Raw genomic sequence first — 24335 nt, forward strand, 5'->3', positions numbered from 1 at the left:
ACCTGCAAGGACCAAGGCCCTGGAGGCACAGGGAGAATAACTACTCCAAGTCTGCAAACAGCACAAGACAGAGCAGCAACCTCTGCCTGTGAGTTCAAGGAGGCCCAGGACACGGTCAGGGTTGTTTGTGCTGATGCAGGCTGATGAAACAGGAGGACCCTGTACCGAAAAGGACCGCCCCCTCCCCACAGGAAAACCCCAGGACAATGACATGTGCCACATGCTGGTTGTACAGGGCTTGGAAGCAGGGCAAAGAACCCCCAAGTATAGCCCACAGGATTTATTTTTTTTCTTTTGAGGCAGAGTTTCGCTTTTGTTGCCCAGGCTGGAGTATAATGGCATGATCTCAGCTCACTGCAACCTCCAACTCCCAGGTTCAAGCGATTCTCCTGTCTCAGCCTCCCGAGTAGCTGGAATTACAGGTGCACACCACCACGCCCGGCTAATTTTTGTATTTTCAGTAGAGACAGGGTTTCATCATATCAGGTCAGGCTGGTCTCGAACTCCTGACCTCAGGTGATTCACCCACCTCTGCCACCCAAAGTGCTGAGATTACAGGTGTGAGCCACCATGCCTGGCCAGCCCACAGGATTTCTAGCCTTCCCTCGCTGAGCCTCTTCAGAGGCAAGGCAGCCCTTGGCCACGGTTCCCCAAGAGCAAAATGATTACCACAGGTCCACTTGGAACACGCTGCTAAATGCCACACGACTTGAACGCAGCTGCTGTTAAATGCTGTGTCCTATAAAAGTGGGACTTCTCAATCTGAAGTTGCGTTCCCAGCTCAAGTCACACGTGGGCTGCACTTACAAGCCTCTCAGGAGGCCCAAGAGGCTTTTAAAGTATTAAGTATAGAAAATACATGCAACTTCCCAGTTAAAATATAGTGCGTGGACACTCGAAAAGGTCAATGCAGCCTCCACTCCATTTTCATTACTGATGCTTCACCCAGATGGTGGGGAAGGCACAATAAAAGCATATTTAGAGACCGACTGTACTGTCAGACAAGAGCAGCAGAACTCTAACTCCCAGGTTGCCTTGATCTGAACAGGTTCTAGAAACTGCCAAGCATCGCCCCTCATTTTAGAGGGAGGCACACTGCAACCCAAAGAGGGGAGAGAGCTTGCTGTCCAAGCTGGAGAAAATTCCTGGGCATCGCCTATGACCCACTGTATCTTAAATACAATGTGTGTTAGCTCAGGTCTTCCAAAAACCGAAGCCAAGACACGATCAGCTCTGGAAGAGACTTCTTGGGGAGGCAGACAGGCGGGGAGGCAGAGGGATACGCAAGTCTGACAGCAGATGCAGATGAGATGGCAGGGAAGGCAGGAGGCTGGGGAGGAGGAGCCTTCACCTGCTGTCCCGGCTGGGAACAGCCCGCAGAGCGCAGGCTGTCTGGGAACGCCGTGCTGGATTTCCACCATGGGATTCAGAACATAGCAGCTGGGACCACCAGTCACTCACATTCCCAGAAGCAGAAGATCAGGAGCGTCTTCATGGCTACCACACCATGCCAGGTCATTGCTGCAATTTTACAGCCCGACTTGCTTCTAAACTTCTCCAATGTTTGAAAATCAGGCTTTAAGGGTACCTAGCGGAACCCAAAGTGTTTAGTGGATGTCATTCAGGTAGGTGGGAGGCCCCCAAACAAGGGCAGAAGGGAGGGGCAGAATCTACAGGACTCAGTGAATAAATGGGCAAGAATGAGTGAAGTCAAGCCATGAGGTTCATTTAGGCTGGTGAATGGGAGATGGCGCTGCCTTCTATCTAACCCAAGCGGAGTGTGGGACAGGGAGAGGGGCAGCGGCAGGTTGGGACTACCCAACTCACTGTACTACTTATGTTCACATTGTCTGCTTTAACCAACAAGCCTAAAATTGTGTATCAGCTCAACACATTAGAATTTGATTTCTAAATCACAAGAACATCAGGCTCATGTTCCTAATGGGCAACTCTGCTCCACAGAGTGATTCAGGCGCCCAGAATCCTCCCCCAGCACCTAGGCATTCTCTGCTGGATTTTCCACATCCAGCTGACAGTCAACAGAAGAAAAACTGGGCAACACACACTTGTTTCTTAATTATTGCTGCTGGGAAGTGATACACATTGCCACCCACATTCCATGTGGGAACTATCATGGGGCCTCCGACAGATGCTTGGGGTGGTGGCTGGGCAGCCACTCCAGCAGCAAGTCCCCATGAGTGGATGGGAAGCAGGGCCCTTTGGTGGACACCTGGTGGTCTCCGCCATACTTACCTTCTGTCTCAGTCCTAGGTCAGGCTTATTTTGGAAGCATTATAGCACTCTGGGTCTCTGAACACAAGAACCCTGGATGATCTGACCACTGAATCAAATCAGAAAAGAGAGGCCAACAACTCTAGAAATGCAACTAGTAAATCCTCTGGTGACAAGTGGAATTTCGCTGACCAATTCAAAAGTCCAGCAACTGCCTTTTTGTTGGAAAATGCCAAACTCTAAAACTTTTGCAAAAACTGGTTCATGTTCTTCAAGTCTAAGATATCATCAAATCTTAGACCAGCATCATTTTATAAACCACTAAGGGAGAAAAAAAAAAAATGCCGTCAAATAAACTATGGCTTGTAATCAATTTTATGACACAACTTGAATCCAGAGATGTTAAAGTGCTGAAAAACCAATACAATGTCTTCAATGAAGTCTTCCAATAGCCCTGTCAGAAACATGGGAATGGCCATTTCACAGATGAAGGCCTGGGGTCCCCAGAGTTGGGGGACTTGGCAGCAGTCAAACAGCTGGCGAGGGGCGGAGTTAGAGGAGGGGGATTTCCAACGGCCTCAGACTCAGCACCTGGTGGAGTCCTAATCCTTACAGCTGTCTCCCAGCACACCCCCAAACTCCCAAAGCCCAAGCCAAGCACCAGTATTCGCACATTCATATTGACTCTGAATCAAATGGCAAATCAAGCACCTTGGGTATATAATACTTATAAACTTATTTGAATTAAAAAAACTCCACTAAAATATGGGTTTTCATGTGCACAGCACTTTACCAACAAATTCCACGATATTCAAGTGAGAACAGATGATGTACTGAAATACCAACAAGAAGCCGATTTGGTAAACAGCGGAGTGCTATTTTCACATCATCCTAATGAATTTAGTTTCAATAAACACAAATCAAGCAAACACTCTGAAAATTTTAACAGTATGGCAAAATGACGCTTAGAATGACAGCCCCAGAAGACGAAGTCTGTTTTGACAAGTGCCACCGCCAAGGAGAGAAGAATCAAAATGGATGACTGGGTTTACAGGGTCTGCCTGTGGCCCACATACCTGAACTTGGCCCTGCACCTGCTTGCTAATAAAGCTCCTTGACTATGGGGGAAGCAGCCAGGAGAAAGTTCCAGATCCCTCAATCCTGCTCAAGCTGCCAGGCACATTCTAAGGGCAGGTATCTGGTGCATGGAAATCCACATACAGCAGGTCGGTGAGCACCCACAGAGGACCACACAGATGCAAACTCTTGCCCATAGCCTCCGTCTCAGTATGACCTTCAGCATCAAGCACCGATTGCTGGGAAGTATCCAGAGATGGGAGAGGACAGGTCAAGGCAGATCCAGACTCCTCCTCAGACCTGCTCACCTGCCTGCCCATCCCCCAAGATGTGTCTCAATCCCATCGTGCCCTGAAAGTAGTGCCCAAGTTAAAATCTCAGCAGAGAGTTTTACAAAGTAGCAGTAAAGCCAAGCGTGCAACGATCAGGCCAGAAACTCAAAACCAGGGGACAGGGAAACAGGCTCACGCGCTGGTGGGGTACTCTGCAGCCGGGAGGAGCGCAGGCAGGGCCACCTCTTCCGAGGGTGTCTGAGCAGTCCTTCAATCTGAATCCTTTGTTTTCTCCATCTGAAAACAGAGGCTTGTTGTTTGGAGGGTGTAATTAGAACGCATTTGAACACAACTGTAAACTCGAAATCGCTTTAAAGAGGCTAGTCTGGTCTTTTGAAATGATTGTTTTTGCCTTGGAAATAATAAGCCAACATGAACAAATCTAACCGAAGTTGTATTTACAAAGACTCTCAAAGCCTAATAACTTCCCTAAAGCCGAAGTACATATCCCATCTCTCCTCCGCACTGTGGGCTCTTCAGGGACAGGGAAGCACCTCATTCCTGTTCAGCCGACCATGTGGAAAACTACAACTGACTTCTGAATGGCAGGCACTTCCTAACCATGGCTCCAAGATTGGAGCAGCTTCTTTTTGCATGGGTGATAAAACGTGGTTCCAAAAAGAAAATGCACATAAAGGCACGTAAAACTTAGCAGGCAGGATATTAGGCAAGAAACAAACTACAGATCAGATTTGAAAAGGACACGTTCAGAAGAAACAACAAATGGCAACATTCCGAAGTCCTGTCCTGGAGCACTACTCGCCGCATGCTGTTCTGAAAATGCAAATATCGAGCGGTCCCAATGACCAGATTTAACAAACCCATCGCCAACAGCCAACATGACCAACATCAAGTAATTCTGTTATCATTCCCAACTCACAGGCGGAGAGACTGAGGCTTAAAGGGTCTCAGGCCAGAGTCCACAGCAGTAAGAGCAGATTCAAATCTAAGCCAACTCAAGTGCACCCAGCGGAAGCTCCCCGTGCCCTGCTCAGCAGAGACGACAGGGCAGGAGGAAGCGGGGAGAAAGGGAGGTCCGTGCCTCTGTAGGGACCGCCTGGCGGGGAATTCAGGTCCCTCTGCTTCCTGGCCCCCTGCTTCCACCAGGGGAGTTCACAGCAAATTCTTGTTCTGATCCCCAGGTAGGGACCATCATCCTACCGCTCCCAGCAACTGCTGGCGACTCCTCTGAGCAAAGAGCACTCTGGCAGGCAGGACCAACGGAAGCCCACAAATGCCGGAGAAGCGGGCTGGCAAGCCTCTTCTCTCCTGCTGCCCCACCACAGCAACCCCAGACACGTGGCACGGAAGGAACGAAGAGAACCTGACCAATGAAGGAAGTTAAAGCGCCCAGCACCCCGGGCCACCTCTGCGGGTCCTCAGGGAAAGGAGCCAACAGGACAGATGCATGTGGCCAGGCCTCCTCCCATCTTCCCCCAGCCTTTCCCCTTGTTCCCTCCCAACCCGGAGAGGGCGTCAGGCACAGCCCTCCCCGCTCCACCTACCCTGCTGCTTAGCTCCTCAAGCCCCCCCACCCCCGGTCTACTGAACCCTCAGTAATAATAAAACCCACGTTAATACTAGAACCCACGTTCAGCCCAACAGCCAGCCCTCGGGGACCTTAGCCGACGTTCAGAACCTCAAACCTTCCCATCACAGGCAGCGGCGAGGCTACATTGTGCCTGGATGCCTTGGTGCGCCCCCACACTCACTGCACCCAGCTAGAGGGGAGCCCCTTCTTGATCCAGGTGTCACCGTTATGTTTACTTCCTCCTGCACCCCGGGAGGAAACCAAGGCCCCCGTCTCTCCCTGACTCTGCCTTCTACAAAAGCCCAACCACCAGGAAGGAAGCCAATTCCTAGGAATGCCTCCAGGTGGCCTTTGTTCCTTGCAGCACCCGCTCCACGTCCTGCTCTCCCTACTGTCCACAAGGCAGCCTCCCACCTTTGTAGGCCAAGGATTCCCATCTGAGGGCTCTGAAGAAAACGTAAGGTCCCAGAATCCTTTGAGACACTGGAAAGCGGATCCTTTTTCTACAGAAATGCATATATGACCCTCCCCATCCCATCCCCCATCGCCTCGTGGGGTTTCTGGGCTGATCCCCCACCCAGGCAGGAAGCCTTGAGAGGTCCATGGTCCGAGTCAAGCCCTCCAGCTTTGTCTCCTAAGCAACAGCTGCTTTCTCCTTCCAGCTACACATGGACCAAGGCAGGAAGATCCCAGCCTCCCTTCATTTCTGGCATCCCGGCAGCTAGCCCTCCTCTCCATCCCCACGCGCACAGGCACCTCGCCCTACGGGGCTCATTCCACTGCATTCTTTTGAGGAAGTGAAACAGGCCTGAAAGATGACCCTCACCTGCTGATGGGCCGCCAGGCCACGCTGGGCTCACACTTCTCGGTGTGTGGTCCTGGGTGCCCCGGTGCTGCTCTCCTGCCTGGCCCCACAGCAGGGGCGTACCCGTCGGTCAGGTGTGCATTTAAGGAGTTGGCCTCCCAGGGCAGCCTCCTGCCCTCCGCCGATGCTCCCAGTCTGTGGGACAGGGAAGTAAGGACTTACCTGTTTCTCCAGCCCATCCCTTCCGGCCCACGAGCACAACAGGACAAGTGGCCTCAGCTGAGGGGTGCTGGCTGGGCAGTGGTTGTTCATTAGAGTCACCTGGGAACTTTTTAGTATCAAGGCAGATGCCACTGTGGCCCACACACTCAGAACCTGAGGGGAGGATTAAGCTGGGATCTGTTTTCAAAGCTCTCCAGGTGATTCTCAGATCCAGATAAGGATGAGAATGAAGGGGCTGGCGGGACCCAGGCAGGGGGTGGCCTCCTAAGAGAGGTAAGCTGGAGGGAGGGAGGCCCAGGCTGGCCCCTCACCCTCACAGTTCACAGCCTACCTCCTGTGAAAGGCCAGCCCTGATCTCAGGGTGCATGGGTGGGGCTCCCCAGGCCCCAGACCCATCCCCCTGTCGGGCTCACCCAGCTGAATCGCCTGTCCACTGTTCTCTGGTTGGCTGGTCAGCTCCTTGCAGGCAAGAGCAGGTCAGGCTTGTTCAGGCCACCACCCCAGAAAAGCGTCGGCCACACTGTTCCCCCACCCCCACCCCGGTGCCCAGCTCATTAGCCCTGAGTTGAAGAAAGGCTCTCCTCTTTCGTGTGCCTACTGGAGTGGGATGAGGCACTGTGGAGGAAGTGGGAAAGAAAGACAATGAACCCCGTGGAGCCCATTCTTGCAGGAATTATGCTCTCAGCACCTTCCAAGCCTCCCTACTTAGGTCTCTTTTGCTCCTAAAACAAACCCTTGCAAAAAATGTAACTCACTCAATCTCCAACATGCACCTACTACATACCAGAGGCTGACGAACTTGAACAGTCATCCGTTGACAGCTACAAGACACCGTCCAACGCCGCCTATTAGTCCCCCCCAAATAGCTTCACTAGCACAGGGACATCTAGGGGCAGAGACTTAACATTCTCCCAAAATGGTCACAGGATGTTTCCCTGATGGCGTTGCCCAGGGCCTTGAAAGAGCCAGGAGCGATTTCAAATGGGCTCCAGGCTGGTGTCAGGAGCAGGAGCTGCCTTTAGCGGGACACAGGTCACCAAACCTGACCCACCCAAATCTTCAGCGCTGACATCACCGCCGAAAACGAGAAGTGTGTTTACAACAAGGTCTCACATTCCTGTTTATTCTTTACCTACAAATCTAAATTTCCCATGTGGGTCTTTACACATCTGTATCGCCAAAATCACAATTCGCCAAGATACTGAAAGTACCAACAATTTCTGAGTTTAAGGAGAAGAGACAAAGAAATCAAGGCGACAGGAAGAAGGAAGATGTCACCAGTTTGCTAGGACGTGGGCCTCAGGAGACAGGGTACCTTCTGGGGGTGGCGGCTGCGGTCAAACCCAGAGCAGAGTCTCGGGAACCCCTCAGCCTTATTTCCCAAGGGGCCTGAGAGTCCCTGGTGACTGGTGGACTAGTCCTGAATATTACGGCTCCCGCCAAGGCTGCAACCAGTCCCCTCCAAGGATGGTGACCTGCACATACAACATCAAGGCACCGACTTTATCTTTTAAATGCACAATGTGCTTTAGCCAAACACAAAACAAAAAGCCTCTCCAAGATGCTTTCCTGAAACACACTAGGCTGAAAAAATGGAGGCCCATTTCCTCTTATTTTTAATTTTACATTGGCTGTGTTTATAATAAAATAGAATAACTTATTTATTTGCTTACCTTACTCGGAAAGACAATAAATTGGAAAGGCTTCATAAATCTCACAGGGAATTCCTTTCAACAAGGACTGTCAGCAAAAATCCGTAAATAACCTTCTGCCAGCCTCTAGCAATCACCTCCACCACGTTCTTTTTCCTTCCTGCTTTTGTACTAATCTTCTAGCAAACAAATCAAATCGCACACCAAAACGTTTTTATTCTTATCGAGGTAAGGCTCAAAAAACATCCGGAGTCCACTGGGGCTACTGACTCACGTGGCCTCTGAGAACACTCAGACGCAGAGAAGACCCCAGGGGACCACATGAGGGGCACCTCTGCACCCTCAGAGCCAGCCACGCTCCTCTCACTAGTTTACAAAAATAAAGGTGGTGACTAGCTTCAAAAGTAGAGCCAGAGATGCTCTTATAACAACTGCAGCATTAACTCCATCTGGGGCAAATCGTTCGCAAAGCCCTGGGCACACACATGAGGAAACAAAGTCCAGGCCAGGTTGCTGATAGGTCCTGGTGTCTCCTCCCACCCGGACTCGGCTGGTGTCCACAACACAGCCTCCGCTCACCCGGCTCCCTTATAACCTCATGTCGCTGAAGCTTCTGGTCAAGTGCACTCATCCTGGAGCCAACTGAACCAACAGAGCCAACGGAGTCACACTGGGTGATTCGAGACCATCCCAAGCAACACGGACCTCAGGCAGCAGAGGTCCTGTCCCCACCACGCTGACACCTGAAACGCAACTGTTTGAAACTGGTTCAAATGGCTGTGTTTGACTTGAAACACATCCGCGTTTGATGGGGCTGGTGAAAATGACCTTCGGCAGTTCAGAAACAGCGGAAGATGGACAGTTTCACACAGAGGTTTCAAGGACTGTGCTAAAAATAAGATTAAGAGGCAGAAGGAGGCTCATGGATAATCAAACGTGCAAGATTGGAAAGAGCCGCTGTAATCAATTTACTTACCAGGAAAGGGTAATTACCATAACCAAAGGGAAAATTTCTCCAAGCCAAATGGTTAAAAAAAACAAAACAAAACAAAAATCAGACCAGCAAACCACTACCCAAATAAATGTAAAATAAAAATGTATGTTTCCAGCCAGGATGTCAACTGCCTTTCAGGCTCCAGAACTACAGAGCTTCACCCTGCGACCTTGATTCTCGGGTGCGAAATGACGAACTTAAGAACTCCAAACATAGCTGTGCCCGCCCGTCTCTTCACTCAGCTAACTGTGCAAAGGAACTGGCTTCTGATGAGTCCCTGTGGTTTCCATATAGCAGCTGCCCAAGAGCTGTGTGTTCCTGGGAAAGTCACTGAAGTTCTCTGAGTCTACTTTGTGTCCAGCCTGTGAGCGGCGCATTAGCCATTACTATTACGCATCCACCAAATACATCTGCATCTTCCCTGCTTGGCACATTCCTGGCACTCAATAGACAGCAGCTACTATTGGCCAGGCGCGGTGGCTCACGCCTGTAATCCCAGCACTTTGGGAAGCTGAGGTCGCGAGATCACTTTAGGCCAGGAGTTCCAGACCAGCCTGGCCAACATGGTGAAGCCGTCTCTACTAAAAATACAAAATTTAGCCAGGTGTGGTGGCACACATCTGTAATCCTAGCTAAACGGGAGGCTGAGGCATGAATTGCTTCAACTCGGGAGGCAGAGGTTCCAGTGAGCAGAGATTGCACCACCGTACTCCACCCTGGGTGACAGTCCAAAAAAAAACAAAAAACAAAAAACCCGATGGTAGCTACTATTATAATAATTATTCCACCAAATTAACATATTTCTAATATTCTTGAATGAGGGCAGAGGATTTTCTTAAGTGGTCCCCTTTCAAAGTGATTTAATACTGCACACACCCAAAAGACTGTTTGCCTTGTTTTTTTCTGACTGTTCAAGTTCATCAGCCCCTGTTTTTTTTTTGTTTGTTTTTTGTTTTGACTGTGGAAGCTTCCAGTCTAGGCCAGCTGGGCCTGGGCACGTAATAGCAAGCTACTCACCTGAACACGCACCTCTGGAGGGGCTCTCAACTCACTTCCCTCCAAGAAGTCAGCTGGAATTTTTGGATCCACCCAAGGGAAGCAACTTTCCCACCCAAAGTGTGGAGATAGATGTGGAGCCCCAGAAGGGTCCTGGGAAAGCATCCTGTATCCAGGACACCAAGAGGCCCTGTGGTTGCCTACCACTGCGGCCCTACTGTGCTCACAGCTGCACAACACAGAACACAGGTGGCTGGTGACCTGTGAAAAGGTCCCCAGATCACCTTTCCAGACAGTAAAGAACTTTGTTCTCATCACCATCCGAAAGCAGACCGGTGGCCACACACATTTGCGACTTCCACTCAGCGTCTAGCACACCCCTTCCCCAACCCTTGCTGAACTGTCCCTGAACCCTTAAGGAGGACACGCTGGGGTGTCCACCCACCTTTCAGCTACTAACCCATGCACCCGAGTGTCCTCACACTACACTGGGAAGCCCCGCTGAAATCTGGTAAGCTATGTCCTGGCGGGTACGTTTCCATCATACTCACTGCATGGCAGTTTATTCACAGACGACCACCCAGAAGAAGCCAAGAATGCTTAGACATTAATTTCAGGCCAGGAATCAAGGTCACATTTGGTCTGAGCTCAAAGACATCAAAGGGTTTTCTCATACTGCAAATGCATGCACACAAGATGCTCCGAGATCACGGGAACGCCAGTCAGGGCTGGCCAATCACGATCACTGCGGCTTCCACCTGCCCTCAGCCTGACTGATGTGATGAGGGAAGGGGACAAAGAATGAGCTCCAAAAGGACATTTCAGGCAACGACCAGAAAATCAGCAAATGCAGTGATCCCCACTTAACAATTTCACAAATTCTAAGACTCATTCCAAGTTTCTCCCAACTGAAAGAAAATAATATTAAGGGTCGGGTGCAGTGGCTTATGCCTGTAATCCCAGCACTTTGGGAGGCCAAGGTGGGTGGATCACCTGAGGTCAGGAGTTCGAGACTAGCCTGGCCAACATGGCAAAAGCCCATTTCTACAAAAAATACAAAAATTAGCTGGGCATGGCGGTGGGCACCTGTAATCCCAGCTACTCAGGAGGCTGAGGCAGGAAAATCGCTTGAACCCAGAAGGTGGAGGTTGCAGTGAGTCAAGATCACACCACTGCACTCCAGCCTGGGTAACAGAGTAAGACCCTGTCTCAAAAAAAGAAAAAAAAAAAAAGAATATTAAAAATCATGAAGTGGCTGGGCGCAGTGGCTCACGCCTGCATACCCAGCACTTTGGGAGGCTGAGATAGGCGGATCACTTGAGGTCAGGAGTTCGAGACCAGACTGGCCAACATGGTGAAACCCCATCTCTACTAAAAATACAAAAATTAGCCAGGCCTGACAGAGTGCCTGTAATCCCAGCTATTCTGAGACAGGAGAATCGCTTGAACCTGGGAGGCAGAGGAGAGGTGGCAGTGAGCCGAGATCACACCACTGCACTCCAGCCTGGGCAACAGGTGAGACTGTCTCAAAATAAATAAACAAACAAACAAATAAATAAATAACATAAAAATAAAAACAAAAACCATGAGGCGATGAGTCAGTGGCAGCTCATATCCCAGAGTGCAATGGGACTTCCTGCCAAGCACCTCCTCTGCTGGGCACCTGGGCACCAGCCTCCAGCGCCTTCTCATTACCTCCTCCTGTGAGAGGAACTAGCATCCTATTTGACACACAAGGAGCTGGCGGGGCTGGGAATGGAGCCCAGGATTGCAAACGTGGCCGTCTATCCTCCGGGCCGGCACCAGCCTCCGGGGCAGCTGACCTTCCCCGCCTCAGAAGCTCTCCTTCCTCTGGGTTTTCCACAAACCAGCCTTCTTGACCACAAAAAGGTGGCCGTCCTGACTGGCCTCTTACCTTCAGGAAAACAAATGGGGACCTGAGGGCACTCAACTGCCCCTGACCACCCAGGAGTCACAGGAGCACGGAACAGCAAGCAGGGAGACAGCACACAGTCAGCACATGGCAAGCACACAATAAACACACACCAAGTACACGGCAAATGCACAGCAGGTACACAGCGAGCACACGGTAATCACATGGCAAGCACACAATAAATACACAGCAAGTACATGGCAAATGCACATCAGGTACACAGCGAGCACACGGTAATCACATGGCAAGCACACAGTAAATACACAGTAAGCATATGGCAAGCACACAGCAAGTACACAGCGAGCACACGGCAAACACACAAGCACATTGCCCGGCTCCCTCCAAAGCCACTCCCCCACAGAGAAAGGAGAAAGCAGCATGGCCTGGCAGTCACTCACAGTCCCTCTGGACCTGGAGCCAGCGGCTATGGTGGACGAAAAGGCACCTGTTCCCGGGCACTTTCCAACAGGGGCTGGTGGGACACGGTGTGGAGAGGCAGCTGTTGTGTGCGTGTCCCTGGGGAGCCCAGGGGGCATGGCCTTAGATGCACCAGGGCCTGCAAGTATGGCCCAGAACTGCCCTGCCCACTCTCGGGTTGGGGGAGCGGTTTGCCTACTTTGCAGAGGAGGTGGTTATCTGCCGGTTTCAGGCAAGACTCACACTGCAGTGACTGGGTTTTGGTCCGACCTGTCCAGACGAGCCAAGCTCCTGGAGTCTCAAGCATCCCTAGGATGGCACTGGGGAGGGGGGTGTCATCCAAGCCAAGTCCATCTGCTGTGACCAGAGCACCCCTGGGACTCATGCATAATCCTTGGATATTACAAATGTCCTGGAAATTACTGGCGTCTCACACCAGCATTCACCAAACTCCTCACACTTCCTAGGCTGGTCCTTCTACTATCAAAAAGGAGTGATTTGATTAGTGGTGGCTGGGGGCTGGGAGTGGGGGGCAGGGAGGCATGAACTCCAAAGGAGCACAGAGAACTTTCCTTGGTGATGGGATGGTTCCGCAACCACCCGGTGGCTATGCCTCGACTGTCAAGACTTGCAGAACTGCACGTTAAAGGGTGTTTTACTGTATATAAATTATTTCTACGTAGGATTTTGAAAACTTGATCCTTCTCAAGAAGCAAATGATAAAATTAAATGACTTGCCCTATGCAGGGAACTGTGAAATCCCTCTGCAGCCCCCAAGAGCTTTGCAACTGAGGGGGGGCTGAGCCAGCACACACCCCACCAGGCTTCCTCAAAATCAGCAACCCCCAGAAGACACCAGGAGGAAGGGTTCTGTGACGCACATGCTCGCAGAGGCTCCCTGAGACGCAGCTCCACTTCAGACAGTTTACTCAGGGAAAATCATTCCCTTACCTCCCGTAGTTTAGTGGCCAGGACATGGGAGCTGAAAGGACACGGGAGCTTGAAAGGCTCCTACCTTGGGTTCCCTCTCCCACATTTAGCCTCAGCACACCCCCTTCAGCCTAACTCCAAACCTAATGTGGCCACCTCTGCCCACCCCAGCTCACAGAAATCCACCACTGTTTAGCTGAACTCCACATAAACCCTTGTTGCTCTTCTTCCCTGTAGCCCGGCAGCCCTCCAAGACATCCTGCACACAGTAGGGGTGCACCTTGATTCCACAGGCAATGTTCAGAAGAAGAAATTCTCCTCAATCGGCCGGGCGTGGCGGCTCACACCTATAATCCTAGCAATTTGGGAGGCCGAGGCAGGCAAATCACCTGAGGTCAGGAGTTCAAGACCAGCCTGACCAACATGGTGAAAACCTGTCTCTACTAACAAAATACAAAAATTAGCTGGGAGTGCTGTAATCCCAGCTACTCGGGAGGCTGAGACAGGAGAACTGCTTGACCCTGGGAGGCGGAGGTTGCAATGAGCCGAGAACTCACCACTGCACTCCAGCCCGGGCTAGAGTGAGCCTCCGTTTCAAAAAAAAAACAAAAAAACAAAAAAACAAAAAAAAAAATTCACCTCAGTGGCACTGCATTATTTTCTGGCAAATGAGTGCAAACTGGGTTACCTTATCACACCATGTAACATGTTTAAATCCTGTGTCTAAAATATTGTGTACCTATTTTTATTTGATTTACTAAATTCTAAAGCTTTTCTAAATCTCCACAAGGTAGTTTCTCCAGTAATGCATAACTGCTTAATTGGGAAGTGTACAAAACATAATTACACTGCCTAAAACTACAATATTGCTTATGGGAATATCCCCGCTCATGCATTCCACTTTATTTTGTATTTAATCTCTATTAAGATGTCTGTGTGAAAACAGATAGGCATGCTATTCTTCATAAACAGCATAAATCACAATGTCATTTCTTTGCTAACTCAAGTCCAAAAGCGGCCCCAAAAGAAACTGCCAGGGCCCCAAAGACAGTCACTTTCCACATTCAAGCAGATAAGCTCCTTGCATAGAGGTCTCAATACAGAGCCCCAGAACACCTAGCCCTGGGCCAACTAGTCAGGTCATAATTTCTCTCACCGTAAATGGCTCTGCATGCAATTCAAAAAGCACCCAGATGCTCCCCAGAAAGCAGTCACTCAAACCAAGAAGAGCAATTCCTTTCTGCCCCAGACCCCAGTTACAAACCTTGTATCAAGGGGCAAAAAGAGTCCCTTAAATCCTTCTTCATCTAAGGACACCCATGGATACTCTTTCAAGTTCACCTTTCAACACGGGGGACTCCCGCCAAAGGCTCCAGACTCTTGAAACTGGATTCTCCTGCTTCCCTTCTGGCCTTCAAATTTGTACACACCGCTCATCCCTAGAATAGGGTTATCTGAATACACAACCATTCTCTAGACAGCCTGGTACTGGTGGAGGAGAACCAGTTCGGATCTCGCTCGATCATTAATTAACTGTGAGTCCCGTCCACGCGGCTTGCCAATTCCTCAAGTGGGAAATAATCACTGCCTCACAACAGGGTTGTTGCTAAAAATAAAATAAGCCAATGTATGACAAAGTACCTCTGCAAACAGAAACAAGCCAGGTTATCAGCCTCGCTGAAGCCTACTAATTAATAAATGCCCCGATCAAGATAAAAAGGATTTGCCATAAAACAGGTTCACTCTCAGTTCTAAAACGGTAGGTATCACTCCCAAATCGGCTTGCATCATGACCAAACAGGCTAGAGGCATAAGTGAGGGCCTCAGGGGCGCTCCTGAAGGTTAAGCATATTTGCCTGCAGAGGGAGGTAAATGCACCTTTTGCTGATCCATGTTCTCGCTCACATGGGCCAGTGTTAAAAACATCGACTCCGTGGCATCCCTCTTTGTGTGTACACAGATTGTAATAGTGTGCTTCACTGAGCGGTTCAGATTTTACTAAAATATAATCTGCACAACCAATTTCTTCTCTAGCAGGTATGCTCTGACACTGCCCAGCCTCATCTCAATACACACTGCTGCCTGGTCAAGGGTGAAATGTCAAGTGCATCTGAATACAGAACCGGCTTCAGTTTTAACAGACACCCAGGACATTTCTCTGCTGTCCTAGGAATGCCTGGTAATGTTGGAGGGTGGAGAATCCCTTTTCAAAGAATGAGGATGAGTACAGCAGAAATCCATATTCCAAGTTTCAAACAATTTAGTGGGTTATTTCAGTTATATAAAATCTTCCTTCAACCATTTTTCATGCCAAATGTTCAATAACCAGACTCGAGTGTGTGGGTGTGTGTTGGGGGAGTGGTTTGCTTCTGAAGAAAGCCAGTCTGTGTGCTGCTGTTGGCAGGTTTCGGGCTGGCTGCATCAGGCACCCCCTGGAGGAGGTGGCTAAAAATACAGATGTTAGGGCTTCTCCTTTGGGAAGAAGGGGGGCCCTCAGGAGACTCCTGGCCAGGGGTGTCTTGGGGACCCACCCTGTTCCAGAAGCCATCCTCTTGAGCACCCCCAACCCTCTCTGGGGACTGACTGAGTCACTGGTGAAAACCACCGAGCCCACCCAAGCTTCCTAATATTAAAGGTATCTGCTGTCCTTTGGGGCAGGGCAGGGCAGGGCAGGAGGCGAGAGGGATGCTAGCACTTACCTGCTCCCTCCTGATAAAACAGGGCACAAACAGCCACTCCCTGCTAGGAGGAAGAAGGCAGAGTTGACGGGAGGATTTGTCTTTCTCAATGACATTCACACCACCATAACTAGTGGGATTGCCATGAATCCTACTGTCACCACCACCACCAGTACCACCGTCCCCAATAAAAATAATGGTAACAAACAGCTAGCCTGGGAGCACGTCCCACACGCACTCACATCTTATTTATTGTGCACTCTCCAGGATTTGCAAATGAGGAATATGACATTCCGGCCCCAGACCCCTGGTCCCTGGCCAACTGAGATGCCCTTGCATTCCAGCATGGGTGGTTTCCCAAGGGCATTTTCAAGGACCATTTTGCTTTTCCCAAGTAACACTTTTTTTTTTTAACTTGAGAAAGAGTTTCGCTCTTGTCGCCCAGGCTGGAGTGCAATGGGACGATCTCGGCCCACTGCAACCTCCGCCTCCCAGGTTCAAGTGATTCTCCTGCCTCAGCCTCCCGAGTAGCTGGAATTACAGGTGCACACCACCACGCCTGGCTAATGTTTGCATTTCTAGAAGAGACTAAAATATAATCTGCAAAGCCAATTTCTCCAAAACCAATTAGAAGAGATGGAGTTTTGCCATGTTGGCCAGGCTGCTCTTGAACTCCTGATCTCAGGTGATTGGCCCGCCTCGGCCTCTCAAAGTGCTAGGATTATAGGCGTGAGCCACCATGTCTGGCCCCAAGTGAATTTTTTGTTTCTTTCCTTGTTTTGGAGACAGCGTCTTGTTCTGTCACCCAGGCTGGAGTACAATGGCCCAATCTTGGCTTACTGCAACCTCTGCCTCCAGAGTTCAAGCAATTCTCCTGCCTCAGACTCCCAAATAGCTAGGATTACAGGTGCATGCTGCCACACCTGGCTAATTTTTTGTATTTTTAGTAGACACAGGGTTTTACCATGTTGGCCAGGCTGGTCTCAAACTCCTGACCTTAGGTGATCCATCTGCCTCGGCCTCCCAAAGTGCTGGGGTTACAGGCATGAGCCACCCCACCTGGCCCCCAAGTGAGATTTTTAACGGCATGAGTTGAATCCAAAGAAACTGCTGGTCCATGAAATGACCAGCACACCCTGAAGATGACAAACTGCTGGAGAGGCACCTTCCTTATCCCACCTTACCATTTCATGCCCATGACCTATACCCACACCTGTAGCCTCACAGAAGCACAGCGCAGTTAACACTGGCTGGGCGGAGAAAAGAATATTTGAACATTTCAATTGGAAGACATTCGGTGATGCTCCACGCACATGCGTACTACGCCTGGCCCCTAGTGGGTGCTCAGTCAGTATCTGTGAATGAACATCCTAGGAGGAGATGATTAATTACCACCCCACTGCCAGGGCCTGGGGTCAGGAACATGCTCAAACACTCCCAGCAAATCTGCCACCCAGCTGCACCTGGTCCAGTTACCACAGCTGCTATTGACCGAGCACCCACAAGAAACCAAACAGGATGCCACCAAGCAAGTCGACAGCCCTGGTCACTGTCTGGCAAATGCACCCACTCCTCAGGGACCTGGAAGGGTGAAGGGAGCTATGAAGGGAACTATGTGCACAGAGGGAAGGGCAGACGCAGTTCCTTTTCCTGAACAAATATGCTCTTCGGAATGTGGCCTGTCATGCCCATGTTCACTGTGTTTTATGTACTCTATAAAGATGATACTGAGCTCTCAAAAGTGGAGAATTCAAACCTGAGCCACCCTTCTCAACAGGCTCCACCTGGGCAGGGTGGCTGGGGCAGGAGGCTCTGGGCCCCCACCCTGGCTGCCCATCAGGTAAGGCAGTTTTTTCTTCCTTCTCCAGGAAGAGAAAGTAGGTCTTAAATAGAAAGTAAACATTTTACTGGGCATTTCTTGGAGTGACCTAATACGCAGTAACAGCCCACAGACTAAAATTAACCTTGTGAACAGTTTTCAGTTCATTGCTTTGGCCCCAGGAATCAGTGAGAAGATGGCTGTTCCCAAACTAAGCCAGCCCTACCAGCCACTCCCCTTCCCTACCACAGGGCATGACATCTTCCAGGAATTTTTAACATAGCACCATGACAGGTTTGGCAGCTCACACCTGTAATCCCAACACTTTTGGGAGGCCAAGGAGGGAGGATTGCTTGAGCTCAGGAGTTCATGACCAGCTTGGGCAACATGGCAAACCCCATCCCTACAAAAAATACAAAAACTAGCCAGGTGTGGTGCCATATACCTGTAGTCCCACCTACTACTTGGGAGACTGAGATGGGAAAATTGCTTGAACCCGGGAGGTCGAGGCCGCAGTGAGCTGTGATTGTGCCACTGCACTTCAAGCCTGGGCAATGTGGTGAAACCCCCATCTCAAAAAAAAAAAAAAATTTAACAAACACATATGATATGTCAGGCTCGTTCTAAGGGCTTTATAAACATTACCTCACTGAATCCTTACAACACACCCTCTCCTTACCCTCATTTTACAGATTCAGAAACTGAAGCCCTTTGCAAAGGCTTCCCAGAGTGGGAGAGAAGTCAAGCATTTCTTTCCATCCCTTCTTTGCCACACTTCCTTGAACAGTCTGTCCCCCTTGTATCTCATTGCCTCTACTAAGCTCTAGGAGGGCAGGCCCATCTCTCCTTGGACACAGCCTCAGTGTTTGAAAGGAAGAATGACATTCACGACCTTCCAGTGAGACCTCTTGTCACCAGCCACCAAAGTGAGCACAGCAGTTAGCTCAGCACTTTTAAAGTGCACTGCCGGGGCCCCTAGAGCAAAACTTTGGATCTGAGCCAGGCCCCTGACATGCCAAGTAACCACCAGGTTGCAAAAGTCTCAGCTACAGGCGTGACCACGAAGGTGGTCCAAGTGCTGCTGCAGCCCCTTCCCGCTAACCACAGCGAACCCAGGCTCCCCTCCCCCCCTGCCTGCTGCTCTAGAAGACAAAGAGAATTGGGGAAGAAAACTCCTTGACAAGAAGCTTCCTTGCCGAGAAATATTTTAAAGGACTATTCTGAGGGGTCAAGTAACATATGGGACTTGCTTCTAAGCTCTCAGGCCTGGCTGGGACACAACCAGGGACCCAAAAGCACAACTGGGTTGAGTCCTAACCCCCCTCCCTTCATCCTCTGCGGACATGAGATCCTCAGCTAAGACACTCCCCCGTTCACCAGAGGCGTCTTCCGTTGCCCACTATTTGGAGCCATGTGGCCAACTTAGGATAGAAAAAAATGCCCCACTCTTCGAGGCCTTCCTTAAACGCCAAGGAAGACATTGCTGCAGACACAATTCCAACTTCAATTGTGACCCTCCTGGCTTTTGTCAGTTGAAGCCTCATTCTTAATCCTGGGCTTAGTTGAGAAATGAGAAGGATGTGTGCAAGTGGAGGAAAATGAATCCTCAACCCTGAGCGAAAAGCACGCGCCGTGGAGGAGCGAGGAGAACGGACACTCTGCAGATGCCAGGGCTGGGAAACAGGGTGAGGGGAAAACCGGCTCGCTGGCCTCAGAGCTGCGGCAGGTCCACCACGGTGCCGTGTTTTGCTGGAGGAACCTGGATGCCAGCTCGGTGGATCTTCTGCCCAGCACAAAGGATCTCTGAAACCTGGAACAGGACAGGGGACACACCACAGACACGACACGGGCTCTGGAAGACCACTCACAAGGCCTGGCTCGCAGGAAATGACCATTCACGGGAACCTGCACGCTGCAGTCATTCTCATGCTTAGACGCCATGTCCACTTGCCAAGCAACAGCCTCTGAGAAAGCAGCTTCCCCCTTCTCAGTGTCCCAATGAGGCAACACAAGAGAGGAGAGGGCTGGCCGGGGGATGATCCTGGCCCCACCACCCTCTTCCAGGTGGAGTGAAGCAGAATGGAGACCTGTTTAAAGACTGCAGGGAGGACTTCAAATAGGCAGCCTCTAATCACTACCCAAGCCGGAGCTGAGCCAGGACACCAGCCTCACATGACTGATTTGTCAAGAGACTCCTCCCAGCACTTCCTTGAGTCATCCACAAGACAGAGCAGAACCCAAAGGCCGAGATGGAGGCAGAGGGACACCACCCCTGGCCCCACTGGAGCCCCAGTGAAGACCGAGATTTCCAGAACACACATGTGCTCACAAGCACACACGTGTTCACAAAAAGAAGAGAAGGGTTGTAGAGGAGGAAGGTAATCTTATAAAGAAAAGCCTGTTTTTCAGGAAAACCTCCACCTTATGGGGACCTTACCCTCTTCAGAAAGCCAAGGTCAGCCTGGGAGCTCCCGCATCACCTGCCCCGGGTACTCTCCCGGTGAGTTCATCACCCAAGCTCACCCAAGCAGGGCTGGTCTCTGGATTTGAAGACACACCCAACTTTGTGCCATTCCCTTTCAGTTCTCTGATAGCCTCTTTGAAAAGAAGGCTGTTCCCTTTGTTCAGGAGTATTAATTCAAATTCCTTTCTAAGGCTCACACCACACAAATGCAGGGGAGCGACCCAAAGGAAGTTCATCCGGCAAAATCCAGTTTCTCCCCGCTTTTCACAGGAGTGGTGCAAATAGACACTCCCAGCTAGGAGAAATCCTAAGCATCTTCCCTGTCTCTTGACCCCCAACTCCCCAAGGTGGAACCCACAAACCAGATCCTATTTAAGGTGTGCACATGGCTCCAGTTGAAAGCCAGAGGCAACCAGAGTTGGGGAGGGAGGTGGGGGGTGGAGGGCGGCTGCGATCATGCCATCCCAGACCACAAACATGGTGTTACCTATTGATAGTCTTACCTATTGATAAAATGTTACCTGGCCACTAAATCCAACTTTACCACATGAAGCCCTAAGCACTGTGAAAGCCACACACAGAACCCCCGGAGAGTGTGCCCTTGCGCTCTTGGAGTGCGGCGGGGGGGGGGTGATGTTGCATCAGACACACAGATGACGGCAAGGGAGAAACTGAGCTTGGGAGGAAAGAAGAGGTCTGTTGGTTAGCGTGGCAGAGCCATCCCCAGACATTTCCCGTGTCCCAGTCAAAGGCCACAAGCAGCCTCGGGCAGCCACAGAGAAGCCAGAGGCAGGTGAAGTTGGTAGTAACTAGCTAGACTTAATTACCTAAGCTCCCTGGCTCTGATTCTTCATTGGTAAAACAGTGACTAACTACCACCTCTGCCTCTGCCAGGACAGCCCTGTGCTTCGGCCCCGGAGAGCCGATCTCAAGGCAGGTGTCTGGCCTTTGCCTGGACACAGCGAGTCTGTGATCCAGAGAGTCTGACCCATGTATTCAATGGGGCCTGCCTCAGGCTTCTGAACAGGAGCCACGCTGTTCTGAAGATTCTCTCCAAAAGTGTAGTGAATGTAAAACGTCCTAGAGCAGGAAATGATCTAGAAACCGCTCCGTGGCATTGGATTGTGACTTCCTAACAAAATGATCACTCATCAAACAGGTCTGGGCCTGAGAGAAAGATATCTTTATCTGAGAAGCTCAGTTGATTCCTGGGGAAAACGGGACGGCTCCTCCCCTGAACCTTTAATTTCAGGGTGGGCAAGGAAAGAGGCTCACCCCAGGCAGGAAGGAGTTCCTCCTCCCACCACGGAGTCATGCCCAACCCACTCAGGCAAGTCCCCCAAGTGACTCCTCAGACATCACCCCACCTCGTGAAAATGAAACGCAACAACACACAATGGCCCAGCGAACTGGTGCCAGACACTAAGTAAGTGCTCAGGAAATGGTTGTTCTCTAGTTACTTGAACAACAGGTACAGCGCACTTGAATGGCTGCATAAATTTCTGGAGCACCAAATTAAATCTGCAAAACATAGAGGCGAACGCAGAAATTCCTCCATGGAGAAGATGGGTGCAAGACGGAACGGGTCAGACCGCACCGTCCTACTACTCAGCGCTCCGACAACCTCTAGTCAGAAGCCTCCCAGGCTTCAGGTGTCAGAGCCGCCGGGGTGAACAGCAGAGAACGCAGCAGAGGAGCGCAAATGTCACTCGTCCTTGACGTGGAATTCTGCTGAAGGTCTCAGTGGCCCTCGCTGTTTCCCACAGCAACTGCCACTGCGCTATTCGTACTACAAGGAAAAACACCCAGATTCGAAGGTTATTCACGAACCGTGGCCGCCCCCAAACACTGCCCAGGAGACGAGATCCCAAGCCGGTCTGGTGGAAATGATGCCGCTGTTTACCGTTTGCTTGCAACTCAGCCACCATCGCGCAGTCAATCAACGAACCTCACCACGACCCCAGGTCTGGAGCGCCCGGAGTCCGCGACCGCTGCGGGGTGGAGGCGGCTCTGACCTGCTGCAACCAGGTCCCTGCCCCTGCTCTGAGCCTGGAGTGCGGGCTAGGGGCCCAACGTGGTGTCCCGCGTGGTCTCGAGGCTCCTCCCTTGCCGGTGCCTCGCGGACCGGAGAGGCGCCGGCGACCCCGCTGGCTTGAGGCGGCGTCTAGCTGGACCCCCGCCGCCCGGGGTCCAAGCGGGCCAGCTCAGCACAAAGGCCAGCGGGAGGAAGGAGGAAGTGGGCACGGGGGGCAGGGCCCATTCTCACACCTCTCAACGACTTCCCCGCGGCGGGAAGCGGCTCCATTTACAAGTGAAAAGGCGAGGCGCGAGGTGGGGGGGCCCGGGGGTGTCAGGTACCGCGACCCGCGGAGGGGCCGGGGCGGGGCCGCCAGGTGCCCTGCGGGGGGAAGAGGGCACAGCTGGGGCGGGGCCGCGGCGCCAGGTGTTCGGGCCCGCGGGGGCGGAGCCTCCAGGTCCACCCGCCGGGAGGAGAGGGGCGGACCCCAGGCATGGAGGGGGCTTCACCTGGGGCTCGGGAGCCAGGAACTCCGGGACCCCGGAAGCCCGGACGCCAGGAGGCCCGTCCTCGCAGCAGGGTGGGGCACCCCCGCGGTCCGGGAAATGCAGGAGACCCCGCCCTCTCCAGGTAGAAGGCGGCCAGGTGTGTCGGGCTGGCCCTCCCCGCAGCAGAAGGTCGCGCAGGACACCGGAAGTCGCCCTGGAGTCAGTCTGAGCTGATCGCAGGGGTTCCCGGCGCCCCAGGCCCCCCACACCGCAAGTCACAGGAACAAGGAGGAAAACAGCCTCTTTATGACGTGGGGGAGGCAATTCAATATTTCTTCCTGGCATAAAATAGGAATTGCTCTATTTACCCAGCCCGCAGGAGCGTCGTGAAGATTAATGACTGTGAAATGTTTTTAAGATCAAAAACATTCCAGATTTTACTTGTAGGCACTTATATGTGCATACTGGTATCTGTATAGCAAAATATACTCTTTATTGATTGCCCTCCTAGTGTGACTTCTATTCCGTAATCCGAAAGCCCTGATATACAAGAATCAGGTCTGTCTCTGCATGCTCCTGAAACACTAGGGAACAGGGAATATGGGTAGGAAATGTCGGGTCAGCTGGGTATCTACCCTGAGCCTCTAGCTCTATCCAGTCCGCAGGGCAGATAGAGCAATCCAGAGTGCCGACCACAGCTGAACGTCTGGAGAAAGGGAAAAAACTTTTAAGATTATTGGTCACTCCCACTGGGAAGAAAACACAGTATCCTCCCCAGCTCATTAGGAGGTGCTTTCAAAGCCTGAGTCTCCCATCAGGGTCTCTGGTGTTTGCGGCGCCTTGGCCGTCACTGGGAGCCAATGGTCAGCCAAGTCCTGCCTGTGCCAGAAGCCCACGCAGCCCATCTGGCCCGGCAGCTCCAACAGCAAGGCCTCCCTGTTCCGAGCGGAGTAAGGCCACATGACCACACGGAGGACAATGTTGGGCTCCCCAGGGGCGTCTCCACTCCAGGCTGAACATTCTCAGTTCCCTCAACCGTTCCTGAGACATGGCTTTAAGCGCTCTCTCGGGCCCTGCCCGCTGCTGGCTCTGGCTGTACTCCAGGTGGGCAGGCCTGGGAGCTGGCTGCAGCAACCCCAAGTGGGGTGTCCAGGATCCAGATGCATTTGCAAGAACCACCCCCACCCCTTCCCTTGGCCTCCCAGGACCTGAACAAGCAGCGGATAAGCCGACTTTGTTTGCACTTCCAGACTGCACTAAAGACTATCCATCAGCAAAAGAATAAACTCACAGCTAGAGTTCATTTACAAGGAAAGGTGCACAAACTCCTGGCCTTTCACCCCCTCCAGCAGAGAAACCTCGAATGCTCTGTTTTCCCCTCCAAACTCTTCATCTCTCATTTCCCCTCTCCACCCTCCCCCTGCCACACACACAGCTGGGGCAGGTACAACACTATCATTTCCAGGTTAGACTCTGGCCACATGCACCTATAAAATAATTCTTTGCTAGCCTAATTTTATAGGTAAGATTTTAAAATTCCATCTTGGAAAAAGAAAAGCCCCATTAGGCCAGAGGAGTTGATCTCCCTCCATGGTCTAGGTCTTCGGTTCCTTCCAGAGAAACTTCCTCAGATTCCGTGACTCCATAATGAAGTTTTTGTTTGTCCTGGGCCTGGACAGATTGCTGGAGGCCAGATTTCAGGCATGGCTGGAGCACAGCCACGATAAGCTGGACTTTACAAGCCCTGA

General features: G+C 51.4%; 1 protein-coding gene across 48 annotated transcripts in view; it reads right to left on the reverse strand.

The window, feature by feature from the left end:
* The window catches only part of CTBP2 (C-terminal binding protein 2), a 173262-nt gene that overhangs the window by 141419 nt on the left and 7508 nt on the right, over positions 1 to 24335 (reverse strand). For 2 of the 48 annotated variants that reach the window (XM_077947822.1, XM_077947834.1), the window contains exon 1: positions 22609 to 22730. The exons of 39 other annotated variants lie outside the window; for them this stretch is intronic. The gene's annotated coding sequence lies outside the window, so the exon portion shown is untranslated. Of the gene's footprint in view, positions 1 to 5998; positions 6190 to 21985; positions 22874 to 24335 lie in introns of those variants that run through there. 7 more of the 48 variants (XM_077947863.1, XM_077947824.1, XM_077947841.1 and 4 more) reach the window with 6 other exon arrangements.

The sequence above is a fragment of the Macaca mulatta genome, chromosome 9 (assembly GCF_049350105.2).
Source record: "Macaca mulatta isolate MMU2019108-1 chromosome 9, T2T-MMU8v2.0, whole genome shotgun sequence".
Taxonomy (NCBI): Eukaryota; Metazoa; Chordata; class Mammalia; order Primates; family Cercopithecidae; genus Macaca; species Macaca mulatta.